We start from the raw sequence: 24158 nt of genomic DNA, 5'->3' as shown, positions 1-24158 counted from the left end.
TTTATAGCACTTAAAGGGTTAAAGGTGGAGTTCAATAAAGGAAGGAGGCAGCTCCTTCAGTACTGTTTATTCTAAAATGGCTGCTGGTCTTTCTTTGTGAACACTACACCTTTGTGCATGCCTCCACTGAAATTGTCTTTCCATCAAACTGAGAAGGGATCCAAATGTGCCCCAGTATTCCATGTGTGTGTGAGAGAGTGGAAATAGATTTTTGGACTGGGTTAATTACTGTGATGCTTGATCAGGGCAACATACCAACAGGTTAACTGCTGGGAAACCTACAGTATTATATCACTGTCAAAAATAGTAATTGTACTGTAAAAACAAAACAAACACATTAACCCAAAGGTTTCAGTGCACTTGGATTTCTAAATCATAAGTGAAGAAAGAAAGATATTTCAATGCTTTGTTTGAAGAAAAAAATAATCAGGATCAGTCTAATCAATCCCTTTCATGTGCTCTTAGACATATCAGCCCTGTAGAGACCACAACTCCCTGCTTGCAAGAGGGCTGCTAATGGGGTATGTGTCAGCAACACAGTGTGCTTTTTCACAGAAGAGAAGAGCACACATGGAGCAAGAATGGAGAGGACATAGTAGGTAACTGGATCAGCCCCAAAGTGGGATAAAGCTTTTTAAATTTACACTTTTTTGTTCTTTTATTTAAGCAGATGAAAGCTGCAGCACTGGTTTTGCAGTAATGAAAATTCCATTTATATAGCACTTGTGTCTTGGCTCCAGAGCTTCACATTTGCTCCAAAATATATTACATAATAAAATTGAATTTCCAGACAGAAGTCAGGATTTTACAGCTAGCTGCATATCAAGGGAAAACCTCTTCTTTGCATTGGCTGCTTAGTATACGTTTCTCGGCCTTTTGGCTAAGATCAAGTGTCATATAGTATACGCTAAGGGTTTAAAATAAATGTTCTTTACTTTTTTCTTTTCTCTGAAATATTTTCCCTGAAGCCATTTTGAGGAGATTCCATTTTACAGGATTAAGCTTCCATTTTGTGACTTCTCTGCAGCGGAAGCAGAATCCCTTTTCGCCTTGCTCTTTAACATTGTTCACTACTTTTACACTGTTCATTCTCCTCTATTTGGTAGTGAACAAAATTCAGCATCAGATCAGAACTGTAGAAAACAATAGAAAAAGAAGTACAAAAAGTGCAAATTGTTTTTCAGAATGATGGTGGCTTTTTTCTCCCAAGAATTACAGAAGAAAATGTTTCAAGTCCCAGTAGGGACTTCAGAGGGGCAGGGTACGATATCATGACCTTCTTGTAAAAGACAGACAACTGGCAGAGTCTGGAGAAAGAGTGGTCAAAGCATGAAGTTTCTTCATCTCACATCTCTTGTCTACCCTAGAAGCAGTGATTCAATAGTTTGGAAGATTTGTGGCTTGCTCTGCAGATTTCTAGAAATATAAGCTGATTTCTAGACATATCGTCATCTTTTTAACCTAAAATGAATACAATTTAAATGAGAATTTTAGATGTCCTACCATTAAGTAAAACCTACGGATCTAACTATATATATAAGTACTGTACATGATTAAGCACATGATTGGTTCGAGCCAAGCTCAGGGTTGAACTGGACCAACCTCAGCCCGTCGAAGTTTGAGCTGACCAGGCCCAGTTTGAACCGATCTGGTTTGGAGCTCTACTGGTAAAGGGGAATCGTTTGAGGATCCCCTTTTACAAAGAACAGGGAGAGCTTCCCTAAGGGTAGAGTAGGTAGGAGGAGAGTAAATAACTATGTGCCAGTGCAAGTGGTGGCTCCCCCCCTAGCCTCCCCCAGAGTAGGCCGGGCTGGCAGTGGCCTGGTCCGGGCCTCTGCGCATGCATGGAGACCATTTTTGTGACCTTTGTGCATGCACAGAGGCCATTTGCATGACCACAGGGCCGAAGAAGGCCTGAACTGGGCTGGCCTGTGCTGGGGGAGGCTGGTGGGGGTAGGTCAGCCACCGCTCCCGTGGCTGCCACCAGCAGCACCGGTATGTAGTTATTTACTCCCCTGCCACCTGCTTTACCCTTAGGGAAGCCCTCTGCCCCTTTACTAATAAAGGGGAATCCTCACTGGCTTCCCCTTTATCAGTAGAACTTCGAACCGGTCGAACCAGCTCGGTTTGAACTCAAACCAGGTCTGGTTCGATCAGGCACAAAATCGAGCCAGGAGGCCAGCTTGAATCTGGTCCAGATTCGAGCCGAACCAATAAAACTGGTTGTATGCACATCCCTACCAGACTGCCCCACACCATGTACAGAGGCTATGGAGGAGGGAGATGTAACCCTATCCCCACTATCCTGATCCAGGATAGAGGGCTCCCAGATTGGCACCAATAGGAATTTTTTACTTTGGCAAATTGCAACTGTGGGGAGGGCTTTAGGGTTAAAACATGCTCCCCTGCTGCTGTTCTGACCATATGGAGACCTAGTCCAGTTCTGATTTAACCTCTAAAAACTTTGCATGTTCATGCTTAGTAGGATTTTAATGCAGGACTTAAAGTATGTATGTCCCTTTTAATTCAATGGGGCTAATCCACAAATAAATGTGCCTAGGATTTAATCATTTTGGTCCAGGTATGTTATCTGGCACAGTGGGTAAATGCTTGACTAACAAGCAGAAGGTTGCGGGTTCAAATGCCCGCTGGTACTATATGGGGCAGCAGTGATATAGGAAGACGCTGAAAGACATCATCTCATACTATGAGGGAGGAGGCAATGGTAAACCGCTACTGTATTCTACCAAAGAGAACTACAGGGCTCTGTGAGTGCCAGGAGTTGAAATCAACTTGACGGCACACTTTATGTTATCTAACAAAATAAAAAAGTAAATATTAAATCTGGCCTCTCTTTCTAACAATGAGTGTTGTCTCACATCCTTCAGTGTCTCAAAAAATATAAAAAAGTATATTTAGGGATATTTGGAGCTTGGTAGTAAATAAATGTAATTGATTCATCAGTTAAAATAAAAGTGATTAATCAACATTAATCAACAAATTCTTCCCTCCTATGGGCAGACCTATTTTAATACATATTTGATCCAAATGCAGAACACATGCTTAAGTAGTAAAAGTCAAGACTAGTTTGTCAGTGCACAGCAAGAACTGAGTGGGGGCGGGGGACTAGGAAGGAGATACAGCACATGTTTTGATAACCTCACTGACACACTGAACAAGTAATTCTGTTCCAGAATTAGCTGCTTCTGCACAGCACATATTTATGGAAATTGCACAGGATACACATGAAATAACCCTAGGAGATATGTGATGTCTCAGAAAAGAACTTTCAGTGGAGGAAGACAGAATCGTTATGGCTAATAAATAAACAAATGTAAGCCTGCTTGGGAATATGTTAATAAAATACCAGGATGCATAAGAAATCCAAGATTATGGGAAAACAATCTCCACAGATTTTTTGGATCCATACCAGACAGTATATAAAGGATGCTGAGAAACATCTGGAAAAAGAAGTCTGACTTTACAGAAGCTGTGAGCATCCAGCAACCAGTTTTCTTAAGGTAATACAAAAGAGCAGTGAGACTTTAAAAAATAAATAAATCTCATATTATTGTTATTGTTATTTATTCGATTTCTATACCGCCCTTCCAAAAGTGGCTCAGGGAAACAGACAATTTCTCTGTTACACAGAGAAATAATAAATAAATAAGATTGATCCCTGTCCCCAAAGGGCTCACAATCTAAAAAGAAACATAAGATCGACACCAGCAACAGTCACTGGAGGTATTGTGCTGGTGGTGGATGGGGCCAGTTACTCTCCCCCTGCTCAATAAAGAGAATTACCATGTTAAAATTGCCTCCTTGCCAAGTTAGCAGGGGTAACTTGTGCTCCATTCACATAGTGCTCCTTAGTGCTCTATTCACAAAATAAGTTGCTCCCTTTTGCCACTCAGAAAAAGTTACCCTTTGCATGAATTGCATAAAGGATTAGTGAAAACTCATTGCTGCATCTATATCTGTAATCTCCTATTTATATTTAAGAATATCCTAGAAATTGCCATGGTGGAAATCCATGCTCCATTGATATGCATACCATGTGGTTTGCATGAATTAGGGATGTGCAAAACGTTTCGGGCACAGAACGATCTGTGCCCGAAACGACCAATTTCGGGTGATTCGGAGCCGAACCGAATCATCCATGATGAGACCCGATAATTTTCGGACCCGAAAAGAATCACCCCTGTTTTGGGTCAGAATTTTTTGGGTATTTCAGGTCTCCTTTTTGTGCCCTAGAAAAGTGCCAGCCTTGTCTTCTTCTTGCCCCTCCGTTTTTGTTGAAGTTTACGCATCTTTAAGGTTTTTCCTCATAAGTTATAATAGAATGGAGCTTTCAGCAGCCCCATAAGTGCACTTGGGGGGTGCTGGGGTGGCCCAGAGCGAGTGGTGGTGTAGTGCACATAGGGTGCCAACCACCCCCATGGGTTTCTAACCCATGGCGTACAGGGTTCTGTTGTTTCTGAGGTATTCTGAGTGTGGATTCTATGACAGCAAATGAGATTTTCAATGACACACCATGAATCCACTCTAATTTGCTATCATAGAATCTAAACCTTAAAGACATGAACTTCAACAATTAACAAAAAAATCAGCCCTCTGCCCAAATCCTTTGAAAAAATTCAGGTAGCTTCCTTGCCCCTACCCGGCACTACCACCAACCCCACACCGCTCTAGGCCACCCCTTTCCCCCCGACGTGAAGCGATACACCCCCCATTCTACCTAATGGGGGGAAACCTTAAAAACGCATAAACTTCAGAAATTCACCAAAAATCAGCCCTCTGCCCAATCACTCTGCAATTGGGGTGGTAGCCTCCACCGATTAGGCACTACCACCCCACCCCACTCTTATGGCCCAGATCCCACTTTCTGCCCCCGATCTGCCCCAAAGACACTAAAACCTCAAAAAATCACCAAAAATCAGCCCTTTGCCCAATCCCCCTGAAATTTGGGTGGTAGCCTCCACCCATTGGGCACTACCACCCCACCCCACTCTTTTGGCCCCAGGACCAGTTTTTCTTACCTGAATTGGGGGTGATTCGAGTGAGCAAAATTCAGGCACAGAACAGGACAGGGGTGTTTCGGTTCGGGTCCGAACCGAAACACCGAAAATACCGAATTGCACACCCCTAGCATGAATAGATTTATCCTGTGCTCATATCTTGAGATCTTCCTCAGAGGTCCAGATACTCCCGCTGTCTGCAGCATAGCACAGGGGTCACCTGCCGAGACCTTTCTACAGTAGCACCCAAACTGTTGGACTCCTTAGTATTTAGGAATCAAATGAAGGTAGTGCTTTGCCAGATGGCCTTCATGGGGCCCTCTGGTTTTGTGGGAATGCTCCACTGGTTATATTTCTGTCGCTTAACAACTGTATTATTAGTTTCTGCTTCTTTTGTGCTTTTGGCATTTTGTGTTACTATTTGGATTTTACATTTGTTAGCCACTTTGGGGATTTTGTTGTTGTTGTTGTTCAAAAAGCTGAATATAAATAGTTTAGTGATAAAAAGATAACTTTTGGGGTGAAAAGGTCATTCTAAAGGCCAAACTTGACATTTAATCAATTCCATGATTAAAACCGCTGATGTCTTGTTCTTGTCTAGAAAGCAACCATGGGGGGTGGGGGTGGGTGGACTGATTTGGATGGGGAGTGTGTGGTTTGAACCCTTTGTCCACACACTGATCCCACCATGCAAATCCTATCCCCAGCTATTAGCCATGGAAGGAAAAACACACAGTTACAAAAACTGGTCCATAGTTTTACCCTCAGTGGTTAATAGTAGATTTGGAGGGGGGCGGGATTTAAACCAGCAAATGGTTAAACCTCCCCCACCACCCTAGCCCAAGTCTAACTTAGACGTGGCTGGTTTTTGAAAAAGAAAAAGGCACTAGGAGTTTCAGTGACAGAACTCCCCTATGTAACCCATTAACCTGAGATAAGAAAAAGAGCACTGAAAATCAATACTAAGGAATATATATATATATATATATATATATATATATATATATATATATTCATTATTAAACAATCCAAATAGCTTCATGTGGTGAACTATTTCTGCATGGAGTGCTATGCACTAAAAGTCTGAACCCTAAGCATTGTAACTGCATTATACAAATGACAATACGTAATCACTTTATGATGATATAATTAAAGTGAGTTTGAAGATAAAAGTAACACAGCCTGAACACAACCCATTGAAACCACAGATGTTTCAATGACAGAATGATTGATCATTGATATGAATTAACATTGCCAAGAGGAAAAAGAATATGAAAAGTCAAGTTCAGGCCTATTTTGTTCAAAGGCAGAAACAAATAAATGCAACAAAAATTAAGAGTTGTGAACAGGCAACTGTTTAGTGCCTTACCTGTATCAATTAATCCCTTGTCAACACACAACCTTTTACTTGTAGGTGTTTTTTTAAACCTCCTCTTTGATGAGGTAACTTTTCCTTGCATCCCACAAGTTATTACAGAGTTCTTAGCTGATTAATCATTTGCCTTTTAACCAATGAGAATAAATGATCAATCAATTAATACTTCAACTGAAACATATTTGTTTATTACCATAAAGCTCAAGATAGGTGCCCTTTGGAGGTACTGAAGGATGAAATAGTTTGAAGTTATGTAAACAAAAGCTACCATGCATTGTTAGAAGAAAATGCTTTATTTATTATGTTATTTTTCATTCCCTAGCACACTAGACTAAAATAGTTCAATTTTTAAAAAGCATTTTTAACCTTCAGCCCAATTAAAATTTGACCTCACAGATTAAAATGGGCTCCTATTGAATGGCCTACTATCTATGTAGTAGATAACCTAGCTGATAACTTAGGTAATAGATTGAATCTATCAGTTAAAGCCTAAAAGGAGCCAGTGTGGTGGTGTGGTTAGAGTGCTGGACTAGGACCAGGGAGACCTGAGTTCAAATCCCCATTCAGCCATGATAATTGCTGGGCGACCTACTTCACAGGGTTGTTGTGAGGAGAAACTTAAGTATGTAGTACACTGCTCTGGGCTCCTTGGAGGAAGAGCAGGATATAAAATGTAAATAATAATAATAATAAATAAATAATAAAGCCTATTTAAAACAATATCTTGAGAGCCAGTATAGTGCAGTGTATAAAATGGTAGTCTCAGACTGGGGAGAAGCATGTTAAGTAACCTCCTCAGCCATGGAACCTAGTACAAGTGGCCATCATTACCTGCTGTCTCAGCACCTGTGGTTTTGCGTATCTGTGGTTGGGTCATACGGATCCAGTTTCGTTATTCACAGGGCAAAAATAGGGTTATGTACACTTATCCATGGTTCTTGAGCAGACAGAAATAACTTCTGATGTCATTTCCTGCTGTCATTTTGTAATGCTGAGTCACTTTGTGGTTCTTTTCTGCAAAACAAAAGACAAAACAAAACAAAACCTTGTAAAGGAACAAAGATCGGAGGCATTCCTGGAGAGCAAGGTACTGTGCTTATTTTTGCTCCCCCCCCCCGTCCCACTTTTTCTTGAGATTTTCAGCACACTTTAGTGTGCTTAAGAACCTGACCTCCACCCCCCACCCCGCATTCCCATAGTGTTAAGGTTTCTTTCTCCACAGTTTCATTATCTGTGGAAATTGGAGGGAACAGGACCCTTGAGAATAACAAGGCCACCTGTAGAATGATTTTGAGCCAGTCACCATCTCTCAGCCTAACCTTCCTCACGGGGTGTCTGCAAGGATAAAATGAACACCATGATCTCCTTGGAGAAAAAACAGGATAATTATTTCAAGAACATTTATCATGAATACATAAGGAGTAAGCAAATTTGCAATAAGCATATCTAGCCTAGAAAACTATATCCACCAAAACTCTCTCCCAGGCGAGAGAGAGAGAGATGTAAATAAGTGAATGACCAGAGATAGGTTTAACATTGTTTCATAATTAGATATTTCATCTTCTGGCTTCCTCAGTAATTTATGTATGTATTATAAACACAAAAAATATTAAAATAAAAAACTGAATAATGCAGAAAAGGAAAGATTTTTCTAGACTATACCATACCATCTGCTAGCTGCAATAAGGCCACGAATCCTTAGAAAGAGTAGTGTGATAATAGGTTGCAGGTCTCAGTAATATCTTGATCTCCTAACAGTTTTCCCACAGGAGAGGCGCACTGGCAGATCTCAGTGATGTGGATAAAACAAAAGCAAAGCAGAGCCAGGTGTGGAGAAGCAGATAAGAGCATGGAGCTGTGGGAAACTCTGTGTTATGACATTCTCATGAATTGCAAAAATTGAAATTGCATTCCTAATGGTTTCTGCAACTCCAAAATGTACAGATCACATAATGCTAAGTCTTTATCAAATTTCACACTTTTAGTGGAGGTTTTGGATATGCTAAAATGTATATTGTACTTTGATCTAAAGCTATAGAGGGGAAAACAGAAGATATTGCACAATAGTGAACTTGAAGCACATCCGGCCCCTATAGCTGTGCTACTCAGATTGCAGTTGCTGCTTTCTTCACCTAAGAAGCCTCAGGGCCATTTTTCTCATATAATTTTATTAACAAACCTATGTGAAACTGTCATAGGATTTATTATGTAAGCAGAGGAAGGAAATCTTAAAAATTTATGGGTTTTATCACCTTTTGATAGATGATGCAGGCAAGGATTCTTCACCACTTGTCTCCTTTTCCCAGTGCCTTAAAGTATCAGGATGGTAAGGAACTAACACAGAATGTTGCACTACTTTTCTCATTCTGAGCAATGGTGGAATCATCATTAATAGAGATACAACCAAAAGAATGATTCACCATGTGTGAAATATTTTATTGGGTCATAATATGTGGTCACACCTTTTCTTTCTTTGGTGCTGGCTAAAAACAATAACATCTGGGTATATAATTAAATTGGCTAAAGTAAGTGGAATCATGTGATCAACTTTATGATATGTTGAAAAAACTAGGAACAATTAGAAGCCTTCGTTTCAATGTACCCTTGAAAAGCAAATAATTGTGAAACCCCTTAGATCTAAAGTTGGTCACGTGGCTTCGTTTGCTGTCCATTTGAGGCATTCTAAGCAGACCAATAGTTAACTTTAGATCCACATTCAGAACATGGGAGTGCAGTATGAACATTTTCTACTTTCAGTTATACTTCCAACTGGGTTCAAAAGATCTGAATCAAAATTGACCCATTTGAGATGGAGAAAAAATTGTCTCATTTAAGCAAGCCTGGATAAATTCAAGAAGTCTGAAGAATTATGATTTACATGGCTCAGTTAGTACAGATATATGGCTGCATGTCCCAAACCAGACATACTGAAATTAATGGGAACATGGTAAATCAGTCAGGTTGTCAGCTGCTAATGAAGTGCTACAGGTTGAGTATCCCTTATCTGGACATCCAAAATCCAGAATGCTCCAAAATCTGTACACCACGCCGTAACAAAAACAAAAAACAAAACACCTCAGCTCACTCGCTCACAGATTCCCAATTTTGCCGCTTTTAAACATGTAGTCAAAACTTACTTATTTCAGAAGGCTGCACACACTAGGGATGTGCATTTCGTTTCGGATACAAAACGTTTTGTGCCCAAAACAGGCCATTTTGGCTGTTTTGTAACTGAAACAAAACACCCAGTGCTCAAAACAGAACATTTTGTAGCCAAAACAAAACATCCCTGTTTCGGATACAGAACGTTTTGTTGTTTCGACTGTTTCGGAACTCCATTTTGAAATCGTGAAAAGTCTTTCTCCTTCAGTCTCCATTTTGAGTTTTGACATCTGTTTGAATTTCCAGTCCTCCCAGCCTGCAGATTGGCCAGGGAAAGCATGGGATGATCTGGCAATTGGCTCCTTATTCCTTTTAAGGAAATTTAAGAGTAAAATTTACCCTCATTGGCCAGTGGAGCAGTGTGCATTTATCCTCATTGGCCAGTGGGGCAGTGTACACACTGCATGGGGCAGTGTGCATTTCATTGTTGTTGTTTCACACTGTTGTGCGTAGATCAATTGCATTTCTGGGGTGTGGGGTGTGAATGTGCATGACAAAATCTGCCTGGTTCTTTGCAAAGCTCTGCTGTTGTTGATGTGTGATGTTGATATTATTTGGGGTGGATTCAGGGCAGAAAGGGGGCTTTGGGGGCAGAAGAGTGGGTCAGGTAGTAGCGCCCCAATGTGTGCCTGCTGCCACCCAGATTCCAAAGGAATTGGAAAAAGGGCTGATATTTAAAAAGAATTTCTGAAGTTTACATGTCTTTGGGGCAGATTCGGGGCAGAAAGGGGGTCTGAGGGACAAAACAGTGGGTTGGGTTGCCCCAAGGGGTGCCTGCCACAACCCAGATTCCAAAGAATAAGGCAAAGGGCTGATTTCTTAGGAATTGTTGGAGTTTACACATCTTTAAGGTTTTTCCCCATAGGGAATAATGGAGGTTTCAGCAGACCCATAACTCCACCTGGGGGGCACTGAGGTGGCCAGGAGTGAGTGGTGTTGTAGTGCACATAGGGTGCCAATCACCGCCATGGGTTTCTAACCCATGGGGTGCTGGGTTCTGTTGTTTCTGAGGTATTCTGAGTGTAGCATTCTCTACTAAAGTCATCTCTGGTAGCATATGAGATTTTCAACAACAAACCATGACTCCATTCTCATATACTACCAGAGAATCTACACTCAAAACATCTCAGAAACAACAGAACCCAGTACCCCATGGGTTAGCAACCCATGGTGGTGGTTGGCACCCTCTATGCTCAACACTACCACTCGCTCTGGGCCACCCTGGTGCCCCCCAAGTGCAGTTATGGGGCTGCTGAAACCTCCATCATTCCCTATGGGGAAGAACTTTAAAGATGTGTAAACTCCATTAAATCTTTACAAATCAGCCCTCTGCCCAATTCCCTTGAAATAATTCTGGCAGCTTCCTTACCGCCACTGGGCACTACCACCCACCCAACTCTGCTCTGGGCCACCCCTTTCCCCCCAACATGAAGCTATACTTTTGCTGAAACCTCCATTATTCCCTATGGGGAAATCTTAAACTTCAAAAATTCACCAAAAATCAGCCCTTTGCCCAGTTCCTCTGAAATGTGGGTGGTAGCTCCCACCCATTGGGCACTACCACCCCCACCCACTAGCTTTGCCCTGGGGGCATTTTTTAAAATCTAAAACATTTCGGATTTGGATTTTGCAATTTCAAACAAAGAACAAAATTGGGGTGTTGCGGATGGGCTGATTTTGAACAAAGAACAAAATGAGGGTGTTTTGGATTTGGGCCAAAAACAAAATGGGGGGGGAGCACAACCCTAGCACACACTTCTCATCCCCTTCATTGTCTACCTGGGACATTTCTCCCCTGGTTCCGTCGTCCCAAGCCCACTCCCAGATTTCCTCCCTTGCATCGCCTCCCCCTGCAGCTCTGTGGTCCCCATGCACCCCACCTACATTGGCAACCGCCAAGTTCTCTTCCTCAAGGGGGGGCTGCAGATCTCGTGTGCAGGAAAAGACACAAAGGCTCCTTTGTTGGGAGAGGGGCCGGAAGGGAAGGCGCCCATGCCAAATGTTTCTTCCCAGTCACCTCTCTAGGAACCTGGACTTCCTCAGATTAACCCTTAAACTGGCCTTCCTTTTGCAGGAGGCAACAAAGGGGGTTCCTCCATCCCTGCCTTGCAAAAGAGATCAAAGAGCGCATGTTCAGATTGGCACCTGCTCTGTTGGCGTCTGTTTTGGCGCTCTGTTGGTGCCTGCTCTGTTTTGTAAAGGTACTGTACAGGGTAATGTCGAAAATGTAAAAAAAGGCCTGCTGCTACCCCTATGGGTAACAGTGATAATAAAAAAGAGGAAGCATTTATGTTTATCTATAGCACAGAAAGTAAAGCTGTTGGAGAAACTTAGTTTTCATTACATTTACAGCTATCTGTAGTTATCATAAATTCAATGTATATTTGTTTTTATACATTAAATAAAACCTTAAAAAATAAAATACAGTAACCTTTCGTGTTTAGTCTTGGATCCCATGCCCAAGATACAGGTGAAACTCGGAAAATTAGAATATCGTGCAAAAGTCCATTAATTTCAGTAATGCAAATTAAAAGGTGAAACTGATATATGAGACAGACGCATTACATGCAAAGCGAGATAAGTCAAGCCTTAATTTGTTATAATTGTGATGATCATGGCGTACAGCTCATGAAAACCCCAAATCCACAATCCCAGAAAATTAGAATATTACATGGAACCAAGAAGACAAGGATTGAAGAATAGAACAATATCGGACCTCTGAAAAGTATAAGCATGCATATGTATTCAGTACTTGGTTTGGGCCCCTTTTGCAGCAATTACTGCCTCAATGTGGCGTGGCATGGATGCTATCAGCCTGTGGCACTGATGAGGTGTTATGGAAGACCAGGATGCTTCATTAGCGGCCTTCAGCTCTTCTGCATTGTTTGGTCTCATGTCTCTCATCCTTCTCTTGGCAATGCCCCATAGATTCTCTATGGGGTCAGGTCAGGCGAGTTTGCTGGCCAATCAAGCACAGTACACTGTATACTTTTCAGAGGTCCGATATTGTTCTATTCTTCAATCCTTGTCTTATTGGTTCCATGTAATATTCTAATTTTCTGAGATTGTGGATTTGGGGTTTTCATGAGCTGTACGCCATGATCATCACAATTATAACAAATTAAGGCTTGACTTATCTCGCTTTGCATGTAATGCGTCTGTCTCATATATCAGTTTCACCTTTTAATTTGCATTACTGAAATTAATGGACTTTTGCACGATATTCTAATTTTCCGAGTTTCACCTGTATCTCATTATGCAAATATTGCAAAATCTGAAAAAAATCCGAAAATTCTTCTGGTCCCAAGCAGTCCAGGTAAGGGCTACACAACCTGTAATGCTTTGTAAGATGAACTGGTACTGCAGACACAATTGACTGTATACCAGCACTCACGTGCGGTTGGGAGGAATTTAAATGTTCTCTCCCTCACAAGTCTTCTGTGTCACCCAAAAATATGTCCCCAAGGACTGCATGATCTCAAGGATGTATTTTTTGGATGACAGTGAGCACTTCTGGGGGAATGGGGAGGTTGATGAAATTTGTTCTCCCTGCACAAATGCTGGTGCTGTTAGCTGATCAGCACCATCACATATCACAAAATGCTGGCATGTTGTTAGGATGTCAGTCAGTGTCAGGACTGTGTCCTGTGGTGTTCTAGTCCATGTTACATTTCTAGTCAAGGTATTACCCTTTATAAAACTTTTGTACATTAGAAATGGAGGCTTTGGAGGTTAAAACTATTTAATTCATACAAAACTGTGAATTCAACAAATATCCTTGCACACTTCTTGGAGAATTCAGACCTTTGCTATATATTTAGGGGTTTTTTTTTGTTTGTTTGTTTTAAAAGAAAGGTTTTGTAATATTCTATGTTATTTATTATTAAGAATATTCAACTTTTCAACAAAAGTTCACAAAGCAGTTTTCATGGAAGAAGGAATGGTTTCTTGTCCCAAAAGAGTTCACCATCTAAAAAATCCTCATGGTCAATAATAAAAAATAGTAGGATTTGAATGAAAAGGCTTTTAAAAACGTCACCCAGCTACAGTCCTGTTTCACATGCAAGAAAACTATCAAACTATTCACATCATGTTCTCTGGGGAAAAGAAATCTGAAGTTAAACAGTTTGAAAATATATTTAATTCAAACTGCCGTTATAAACCTTTAAAACCTAGAGGGTCAGACTAGGCTTTTACACAGATTCTCTTTATGTGATGGTTCTTCATCACCATAAAGAATCCAACTATCCCCACATATCCTATATAATAAGTAATAAAGCAGAGCCTGTTTAGAACAGGCACATTTGTAAACTAACTCGGCAGCCCGCAGGAAGAAATCTCAGTGTCCACTTGCAAATGAAATTGCAGATAAAAGCTAATGGGAAATAAGACCCCATAAACATAAGAAGGTGGCTTCACATTAATGCAATGACTTTTAACAACTGAATTCTTTGGGTTCATCTAAGCATAACAACAGTTTCACATTCCAAATATTCTGTTTAGTCTATAGGTCATCTTTTGGGCAAGCCATGTAGGAACATATGCCAGTAGTTAGCTGAAGAGCTACTGTATGCCAAGGCCTGTAGTGAAAAATAAATCCTTCCACTTACTGTGACTAACAGAATAATAATAGAAAATCAAGAGAAAAATGTCCAGTAATATTCTTGACTATAACTCCTGTGGTTTACAAATCAAATACTTTCTGCAGTATGACTTTATCATAATCTCTTCAAATAGTTTCCAAATGGTGGTTCCTACTTTTTTCAACTGACCCCCTCTAATATCTATTTGGCAGGAACTTACAATTCAGATGACAATTCTTTCTCATTATCCAGGAAAAGATTGCCTCCCATTTTCCAAGGCCACTGTGTTATTAAGAAGCTAAAGTATTTTAGGGGCACACCCAAATTACCTTTTTTCTTTCGAACATACAAATTGTAAATAAGGGAGTTAGCTTTTAAGTCCACTGGATTTCCCCAAGTGACTGTTAAGACATGCATCAGCAGGTGGCGATGTTACACACAGACAGCCCATAACATATGTACACTGCACTTATTTTATTTTTGAAAACTTTATACCGCCTTGCCAAAAATCAATGCTCAAGGCAGTGTTCAGAGACTAAACTTCTGTCAGTTCAGGAATCACATAAACCATGAAATAATTCAAAGAGTAGAATATTCTGGTTAAACGGTAACATACTGTACTTCCTTCAGTATAATGTGCCTACCACAAAATAAAGGCGACTTACCAGACTGTATTTAATATATTTATTTTTAAATTTGTATCCTTCTTTTTAACTAGAGCCTCCCCCAAGAGGTATGGATGATCAGTTTTGGTTTCTTGGCCTAAACTGCACTCTGCACATGGCAAATCACATGTCCAAAATGAATTTTAAAGTACAATGAAAAGCTCACTTACTGTAGCTTGAGCAGTGAGTTGCATAATTAGTTTGCGTAATTAGATTGCCCTAGAGCAGTCCACAATTGAAAAAAAAACTTCTGGGATCTGGATATATAGCCCTCTGGAGAGCTGGATGTTTTCCAGATTACGAGCTTTGCACTGGTAGAAGCGTTGCAAGGTGCAACAGAATGGTGCAGTGGTTTCAAACCTTGAGTAAAGGGTTGTTCAGTGCTTCATGGTAGGCTGGTGGCCATTTATATTGCTGTCCACTGCAACGTGGTTTCCAGGTGGGGGTGTCCATATTCTCCTTGAACTGCATTATCTGCCCCCTCTTCCTGCCACATTTTGGGCCAATGGAGTTGCAGAGGAGGCTGAGAGATGACAAGAAGTCTTTTTTTAAAAAAAATTCTCATCTCTCTTGTGCAAAGCTGTCAGGAGGAGAAAGTGCCAGCAAAAATTTAATTGCAGCATTGCACCCTTGCACAAGCACTACAGCAAAACAAAAAACCAATGGCAGAGAAAGCGCCGCTCCAAAATGAGAATTTAATTGGAGCGTTGCACTGCTGCACAAGCGATCCAGCAAAACAAAACAAAACAAAACAACAATGGCGGGGAAAGCGCCATTCCCAAAATGGAAATTTAGTTTCAGTGTTGCAGCCTTGCACAAGCGATCCAGCAAATCAAACAAACAAAAATGGCAGAGAGGACCCCTAGATAAACATTGGGGAGTTGGGAACTGGGTGGATTTTGAAAAAGAGGGTCGTGGTGAGGGAGTCAAGGCACCTGTCCCCCTTGCTTTGCCCCCCAAAAATGGTGAGCAAAGCAAGCCTGGGCAGAGCCTCTCGGCTATTAAGGCTCTGCTTTCCTGCTCCTCCTTTGCACAGTGTAAAAAGGTGGGGGGATAAAAAGAGACAAATAAAATTGAAGTGGGAAGGGGCAATATGAACAGATCACACACCCACACCCATGAACCGTCCTAACCACACCATTTACACCAGGGATACATCATTGTAACCCTCCTACAATGGAAAAATACTGCTACTCTCCAGATTTTTACACAGATGCAATATTGTAGTGCTGCAGTGCAGCAATAAAACCCGAAATAGGGCATTAGAAAAATGGACAGCACCTCACTGCAAGTGTTGTCAGATCACGGGCAGTACGGAAGCACACTTAGTGGACACGTACAAAACTCTTGCAGCATGTAATGTGGGAAGCACCCTGGTCTTGTGGTAGCAAGCATGAATTGTACCCTTTGCTAAACAGGGTCCACCCTGCTTTGCATTTGAATGGGAAACTACATATGAGCACTGTACACTCTGGGAAGAGCACCTGCATGCTTGCATGGAGAAGGTTCCAAGTTTCCTCCCTGGCATCTCCAATATAAGGTTGAGAGAGATTCCTGCCTGCAACCTTGGAGAAGCTGCTGCCAGTCTGTGTAGACAATACTGAACTAGATGGACCAATGGTCTGACTTGGTATAAGGCAGCTTCCCATGGATCAGGGAACAGAGACCAGAGCAGGTCTGGAAGTGGAGCTGGGCTGTGCAAAAGTTCTCACCTGTTTTCTTCATGTTTCTGTACTGGTCAAAGACTGTAATAAATTATACCTTTCTATCACCTGAGAACTTTCAGCTCAATTGGTTGAGTTCTCTTTTTTATTTTGTTCTATTGGTCCCATATTGATGGTTTTGATTCTATTTTTAATCTTGATTATTGTTTTAACTGACTGAATGAGTTGTTTCTAATCTTATTGTTACATGCCGCCATGAGTGCTTTTATGTAGAAAGCTGGGACATACATTTTATTACAGGTCAAGTATCTCTTCTCTGGACATCCAAAATCCGGAATGCTCCAAAATCCAGACACCACGGCATAACAACAAAAACAAAAACCATGCCTCGGCTCACTCAGCTTGGTGACTCTCCATTGGCTTCCAGCAGCACACTGCTGCTCCAAGCTGTGCGCTATGTGTTTTGATGCCTTCTTTGCCTTTATGCTTGTTCGCCAGCACCACGCTTACCCTGGTTGCTTCGGTACGCGTCGGTACACATCCTGTCAAACCCCCGTCCTTTCGGCATGACTCTCTCCTCCTGAACCCTCCTTGTAAGATTTCCACTTGCAAACACTCTACCCTGCAGGAGTCACTCTGTCTGGCTTTGCAAGAATCGAAGCCCCCAGCCGGCTGCTGTATACGAGCCCGCAGAGAGAATAACAATTTGAGGATTTTGCCATTGCAGATGGACTTCTTTTGCACATCTCGTTGCTTCCCTGGAAAGAATTCCCATCTCCCTTGCTTTTGCTTGCAACCTCTCCCCACCATCCCAAACAATAAAACCATGCATGGGGCAGGGTGCATTTAGGACCTTGAGCAAACCTGTGCTTTGCTAAGCCCTGCTGTACATGCATTCAGAGGCTTGCTACAGCAATCACACACACACACACACACACATCATAATATTGCTCTGTGTGCTGCGCTCATGCACAGGCAGCTTGCTGGCTTTTGGGAGGTGTTAATATTTTGCCAAAGAATCATAACTCACCAACGCTGCACACAGCAGGAGGTGCCGCAGAGGAGGGCAAAGTGTGTTTTGGGCACTCCTGTCTGCGCCACTTGATCGCCTCTTGCACCAGGCTTCCTGTTGATCTCTGATTCATCTGCAGAAACAAAACCCAGCTTTTTGCAATCTGGCAGGCTAATCTGCAAGGCGGCGGCAGCCATAATAAGACAGCTAAAATCGAAAACCTCCTTAAGATGAGGTGGCAGCTAATTATGACTAGAGCCAAGGGGTAAGGAGAAGGGGAAAGATCTGGACTGACGGTCCATGAGGGAAGGTTTTGAGCTCGGACTGAGGGACCGTGAGGGAAAATATTCCAAAATCCGGAAAAGTCCGAAACACTTCTGGTCACAAGCAGTCTGGATAAGGGATATTTGACCTGTATAAATAAATAGAAGATAAGGGTGGAACTAGGTCATTTGAAGGCAAGAATGAGGATTTTTTGTGCTGAATATGGGAGAGAATGGCAATAACACCTGGCAAGGCATTTCTTTAGGCATAACCTTGGTGGCTGCTGCATGCTGATCAATGGGACAGGTGAATTCCCATCCTTACAGGTGAATTCCCATCCTTACCTTTAGGCACCGGGAGGCAGCAGCCACAGCCAGAACTGTACACGAGCTTAGTTTCTGACTAGGATGATATTAGCAGGCAGTGTTTATTCTGGAGTGACTATCCAGTCCAGAGCAGTGAGCTTCAACAATACCACCTACAACACTACCATCCTCTGCCACTGCCCTTTGGTGCCTAAAGGTAAGAGTGGGGCTTCCCTTTCCCCTTGATAGCCATAAAGCAACCCCCAGTGGTTTCACCTGGTGAATTGCCTCACTCAGAGATGCACCTAGGTAATTTTGGAGCCTGGACCTAAAGAACTTTGGAACCCCACCCCCACTGCAAATTAAGCATCCTTTTTTAATGCATAGGTTCTTGAAGGCACAAGCCACACCACCAGGACAGACTAAAGATGATTTGGAGGCCCCCAGTGGGTATGGAGGCCCTGGACTTCAGTCCCAAAGTTCAGGGGTAAGAGCACCTCTGCCCTCACTAGCTACTACTGAAACATGGGAAGCCTGTGTAGAAATTCCAAACTATAGTCTTACTATTTTTCTCTGTAAAGCATGTTGCCAAATCTCCATAGCCAGCACCACATATCTGGTGTTAGAATGACAGTAAATTACCACACGGATCCCATTAAAGTGTATTTGTCAGTACAACCACAAAGTAAGCCATAGCTTCTGTGTTTTGGGTATACCACAGTGGAAGTTGGGCGTCCCAAACTATAGCTTTGTGTAAATAACAAAAGCATCTGAAAAGCTAATAAGAATGAAAGGTCAGCCTGATTGAAAGCATTTTGCTAGTAAGTGCTTTGATATTTATTTAGTAACAAATAATGAAGAACACTTAGCCTGCATTGAAAAGGCTGATGTTGCTACTTAGCAATGTGTTACTCGCACTTCAAATGCTGTGTCAAAAAGGGATTTTAATGTGGCTGTACTTCAATGTTGTTGGAGTGGCATCAAAATGCTACATATGTATACACAGGTGGCATCATTACTGAAAATTCTGTCTGATAGTACACATGCATAAATGAACATAAATGAGGCATAGTCCCCGCTCAACATTAATTTAAAAAATGATTCACAGAGAGGGAAATAATGTATTGTCTTTGGATAACTTGCCATTCAGACAGGTTGACCAAGGTTTCCCATGCACTGAGTATACAGACTACGGTGGCGTGTGTTTGCCCATACTGTATTGCTGTTGAAATACATTTATAACATGCTGATGATAGAATCCAGAATCATTACAGTCTTTGGAAGTTCTTAATTAATTTGTGTTTCTACATGGGGGGGAAATGTGAGTTTTAGAAGTTTGGATGTATAGTGCACTTTGCTGTCCGTGTCAAAAAATCAAAGACTGATTCACCCATCTTTTTTCTGAGTTTATCTTCTATTAATTTTTTTTGTACCACAAGATCAGAAATGGTGATCTGATTGCTATAACAAGGTGACCCAACATGTGTGCTCTATATGGTGAGCTATGGAAGCATTTCTCAGGTTCATATATGCCTTTCCTATACATAGAACATAATAAGCCTTTTCTAATGACCAGAAAGGGCTGGATGGGGGGAGCAAGATCCTACCTGCCTCCCCCAAGACATTTGGAGCCTCCTCAGAGCTTTGCTGTGCTGCACACAAATAGTTGACAGATTGGTGAGCAGCACGGCAAGCAAGAAGTGGTGGAGTGCAGCCTGACCACCCAATACCACACAATGCACTGCATGAGCAGCACAATACATTGGGGGAATTCCTGCTGCTGGGTTGCTCTTTCATCCCAGCTCAATGGTGAATATGGTTGCCGGCAACCTGCTCACCCACATAAGCCATGAGTGGAGTAGGAGGCATGCCTGCATCTTCCTACCTCACTTTTAGCTCAGGCATAGAACCTGGGCTTCCCAACGGAGAAGCACTGGGATCAGAAGTGTTCCTGGTGGTTCTCACAACCAGCCCTACCTGGGCTAACATTTGTCCATGCTAATCTGGGATGGACAGTTGTAAATCTACACATATATATATGCTCAGTTTGTATGCCACAAAAACATGTTGGAAGATAGCACAATGAGGGGGCACACACAAGACAGATCAGTAATGTATAGTATAGTATAGTATAGTATAGTATAGTATAGTATAGTATAGTATAGTATAGTATAGTATACTAGCTGAACCCACACAGAGCATCTGTGTGGCAGTACACTCCCCACCTTCTGCCTACCTCCCCTGCCCCCTTCTTCCCCAGCCTCCTCTCCCCCCTGCCCTTTCTGCCCCAGGCTCCTCCCCTTCTACCCCAGCTTCCTCTCCCCCTGCCCTTTCTGCCCCAGCCTCCTCCCCTTTCTACCCCATTCTTCTCTCCCCCGCCCCTTCTGCCCCAGCCTCCTCTCCCCACCCCCTTCTGCCCCAGCCACCTCTCCCCCACCCCTTCTACCCCAGCCTCCTCCCCTTCTACCCCAGCCTCCTCTCCCCCTGCCCTTTCTGCCCCAGCCTCCTCCCCTTCTACCCCATCCTTCTCTCCCCCGCCCCCTTCTTCCCCAGCCTCCTCTCCCCCACCCCTTCTACCCCAGCCTCCTCCCCTTCTACCCCAGCCTCCTCTCCCCCTGCCCTTTCTGCCCCAGCCTCCTCCCCTTCTACCCCATCCTTCTCTCCCCCCACCCCTTCTGCCCCAGCCTCCTCTCCCCTGCCCCCTTCTGCCCCAGCCTCCTCTGCCCCACCCCCTTCTGCCCCAGCCTCCTCTGCACCCCACCCCTTCTGCCTCCTCTTCCTCCCTATTGTCCTCCACTGCTGATTTTCCTCCTGCTCCTTGACAGCGGGTGTCCATTGTCTCATCGCCCTCTCTAAGGTCAATTTTCCTTCTTTCTTCCTCCTTTCCCCCGACTCTGCCATGCCGATTCCCCTTCCCCTTCAATTTTCCTCCTTCCTCCGGTTTCCTCCTTTCTTCTTCCCCCCCGCCCCGACTCTGCTGTGATGATTCCCGCCTGCCTCCCTCGTTGCTGTTCACTCCCAAGGCAATGGTTGGAACTATCGCAGGAGCAGGACCTCGTGAGAGTTCCACCAGGCATCCAGACACATCTGGACGCAGCTCTTTATGCGGTCGGCCGTAAGAGAATTAAAAAGATATATTATATTATATTATATTATATTATATTATATTATATTATATTATATTTATATTATAAAATGCAGAGTCTACTGTGAGTCTACAGCAACTCCTCTTTTGGGATGAGATTGGAACATTTTCAGTTTGTGACTCCTGAGAAAGTGGACAAATTGCTTTGGAATATCTGCCCTACAACCTGTTCTCTTGATGGTTGCCAAATTTGGCTTATCTCATCTGATAATCATATTATCAGAGAGCATTTGGTAGATATTATAAATTCTTCTCTAAGGGAGGGCAGGATGCCTTAAGGAGGCTATTATTAGACCACTTTTGAAGAAAGCTGCATTAGATCCCTTGGAGTTAGCTAATTACAGACTTGTTTCTAACCTTCAATGGCTGAGCAAGATGATTGAGTAGGTGGTGGCCTCTCAGCTCCATGCAGTTTTGGATAATGCAGATTATCTAGACTCATTTCAAACTGGCTTTCATGTGGGCTATGGGGTTGAGACTGCCTTGGTTGGCCTGATGGATGATCTCCAACTGGATATTGACGGAGGGAGTGTGACTCTGCTAATCCTTTTGGAGCTCTCTGCAGCTTTCGATACCATCGACCATGGTATCCTTCTGGACTGCTTGAGGGAGGTGGGATTGGGTAACACTGTTTTGCAGTGGTTCCGCTCCTACCTCTCAGGTACATGCCAGATGGTGTTGCTTGCAGACTGTTGCTCAGAAAAGCAAGAACTGAAGTTTGGAGTTCCACAAGGCTCGATAATCTCTCCAATGCTCTTTAACATCTACATGAAACCTCTGGGAGAGATCATCAGGAGGTTTTGTTCAGGGTGTTATCCATATGCTGATGATACCCAGATCAATTTCTCCATGTCAACTTCATCAAGAAATGACGTATCTTCCCTAAATGCCTGCTTGGAGGTGGTAATGGGCTGGATGAGGGATAACAAACTGAAGTTGAATTCAAATAAGATGGAGGTATTGACTGTGCAGGGTAGGGAACCAGGAGATGGTTTAGACCTGCCTGTTCTGAATGGAGTTACACTCCTCCTGAAAAATCAGGTATGTAGCTTGGGAGTGCTCCTAGACCTAAAGCACTCCCTGGTTTCTCAGGTTAAGGCAATGGTCAGGAGTGCTTTTTATCAGCTTTGGTTGATACATCAGCTACATCCATTTCAAGAGGTGAATGACCTTGAAACAGTGGTACATATGCTGGTAACCTCCAGTCCTGACTACTGTAATGTGCTCTAAGTGGGGCTGCCTTTGTACATAGTCCAGAAACTACAATTGTTACAGAACGCGGCAGCCAGATTGGTCTCTGGGTCAACATGAAGGGCCATATAACCGGTTTTGAAAGAATTGAACTGGCTGCCAATATGTTTCCAGGTGAAATACAAAGTGCTGGTTATCACCTATGAAGTCCTTAATGGCTTGTGTCCAGGCTATTTAAGAGAGCGCCTCCTTTGGTCATGAACCCTGCCGCCTGTTACAATCTTCTGGAGAGGTCAGGTGACGGTTGGCACCACTTGTCTGACGACAACTCAAGTCCGGGCTTTCTCTATGGCTGTCCCAGGGCTTTGGAATATGCTTCCTGCTGAAATAAGTTCATCTCCTTCTTTGTTTGTTTTCAGGAAGACCCTCAAGACTCTCCTGTTCTTGCAAGATTTTAATTTGAATTAATTTTAACAATTTTAATTTGTATTATACTGTTTTTATTGTGTTTCATGTATTTTAATCTGATTTTTTAATATCTTTAATTTTGTACACCACCTAGAGATGTACATATCAGGTGGTATAAAAATATGATTGGTAGATAGATAAGGATAGATAGATAGATAGCACTGAGTCTTCACAATAAAAACAGACTGAATTGACCCAAGTGGAGATACTGTTTGTTTGTTTGTTTGTTTGTTTGTTTGTTTGTTTGTTTGTTTGTTTAAGACATAAAGATAAAGTCTGCCCAGTTCCAATGGCTCAGGGAACAAAACTGTATTATATTTACAATGATTCCATCCTATACTTGGTGACCACATTTTGAATAAACAAATCTGACTTATGGAATATGTTCAGGCTCAGGCTTTGATGAATCTCTGGAGCAAGACAATTCAGAAGGGTGTTTTTCACACAGCAGGCTTTAATGCGAGTTTACTGGATATAAATTGAGCTATACTCTTAAAGCACAATGAAAAACTCAAATTGTGTGTGAAGTGCTCCCCAGTAGCTCACAGGAACTTAGAGGTAAATCTGGCTGATATGTGTATGCACACCCTCCATTAAAGAGGAGATGCAAGCTAAAAGTCCCATATGAAAAATGCCAAGGTGATGATCAGTCACTGAGAATGCCTCTCTGCATGCCCATGTGGGCCTGATTTTGGTGCATAGGTAGAAATTATGGGAATCTCTCAGAGACATTTTTTCCTCCAGAGAATTTAAACCCTGTTTCATAGGCCGAAGAATGTGTTTGGGGGGAAAAGGAAGTTGGCCTTGAGAACAGTTGTGCTTTTTTACTGGAAGGAGACCCACATGTTATTGTGCTGTGTAATGACCATGGAATGCTTGGAATTCTATTAATATAGAGGCAATTTTGTGGAATATATATGTAGTTGTCAGTTGCCTTTTAAGTACAAGAAATATAGTAATTCTTTTTCTTACCTTAATGGAACTCAGCACACTGGAAAATAATTACTGTAGCATTGCAATTTGCGGTTGAGTAAACTGAATATTCTTAGCTTATAATTTTACTGTTTGAGGGTAGATCATAAAATAGATTATTACATTGGACTACTGTGGAGGATTTAGCTTGCTGCTTATTACAGCATCAGGGCATTTGGTATGTCTGCCATTTATTTTAGCTTGGCTACCATCGAAGTGGCAGGTTCAAAAGCTGAAATGGATCCATCAGATTATTCTTCCAAACCCGTGCCCAGGACAAGCTGTAGCCCCCTGTTGGATCACAAAGACAAATGGGGTTTTTTGGACCTTTGGG

The 24158-nt window shown here is 42.4% G+C and overlaps 1 long non-coding RNA gene across 1 annotated transcript; it reads right to left on the bottom strand.

The window, feature by feature from the left end:
• Positions 1 to 731: 731 nt before the first annotated feature.
• LOC128325264 (uncharacterized) lies at positions 732 to 24158 on the bottom strand. The gene is made up of 4 exons (XR_008307333.1): positions 23825 to 24158; positions 17498 to 17612; positions 7225 to 7407; positions 732 to 1461 (listed from the first exon to the last, which is right to left on the bottom strand). It is a non-coding gene; the product is annotated as an uncharacterized LOC128325264 (long non-coding RNA).

This window comes from Hemicordylus capensis, chromosome 4, assembly GCF_027244095.1.
Source record: "Hemicordylus capensis ecotype Gifberg chromosome 4, rHemCap1.1.pri, whole genome shotgun sequence".
Classification (NCBI taxonomy): Eukaryota; Metazoa; Chordata; class Lepidosauria; order Squamata; family Cordylidae; genus Hemicordylus; species Hemicordylus capensis.
The sequence above is the reverse complement of the archived record's forward strand: the minus strand, read 5'-3'. Positions and strand labels throughout refer to the sequence as shown.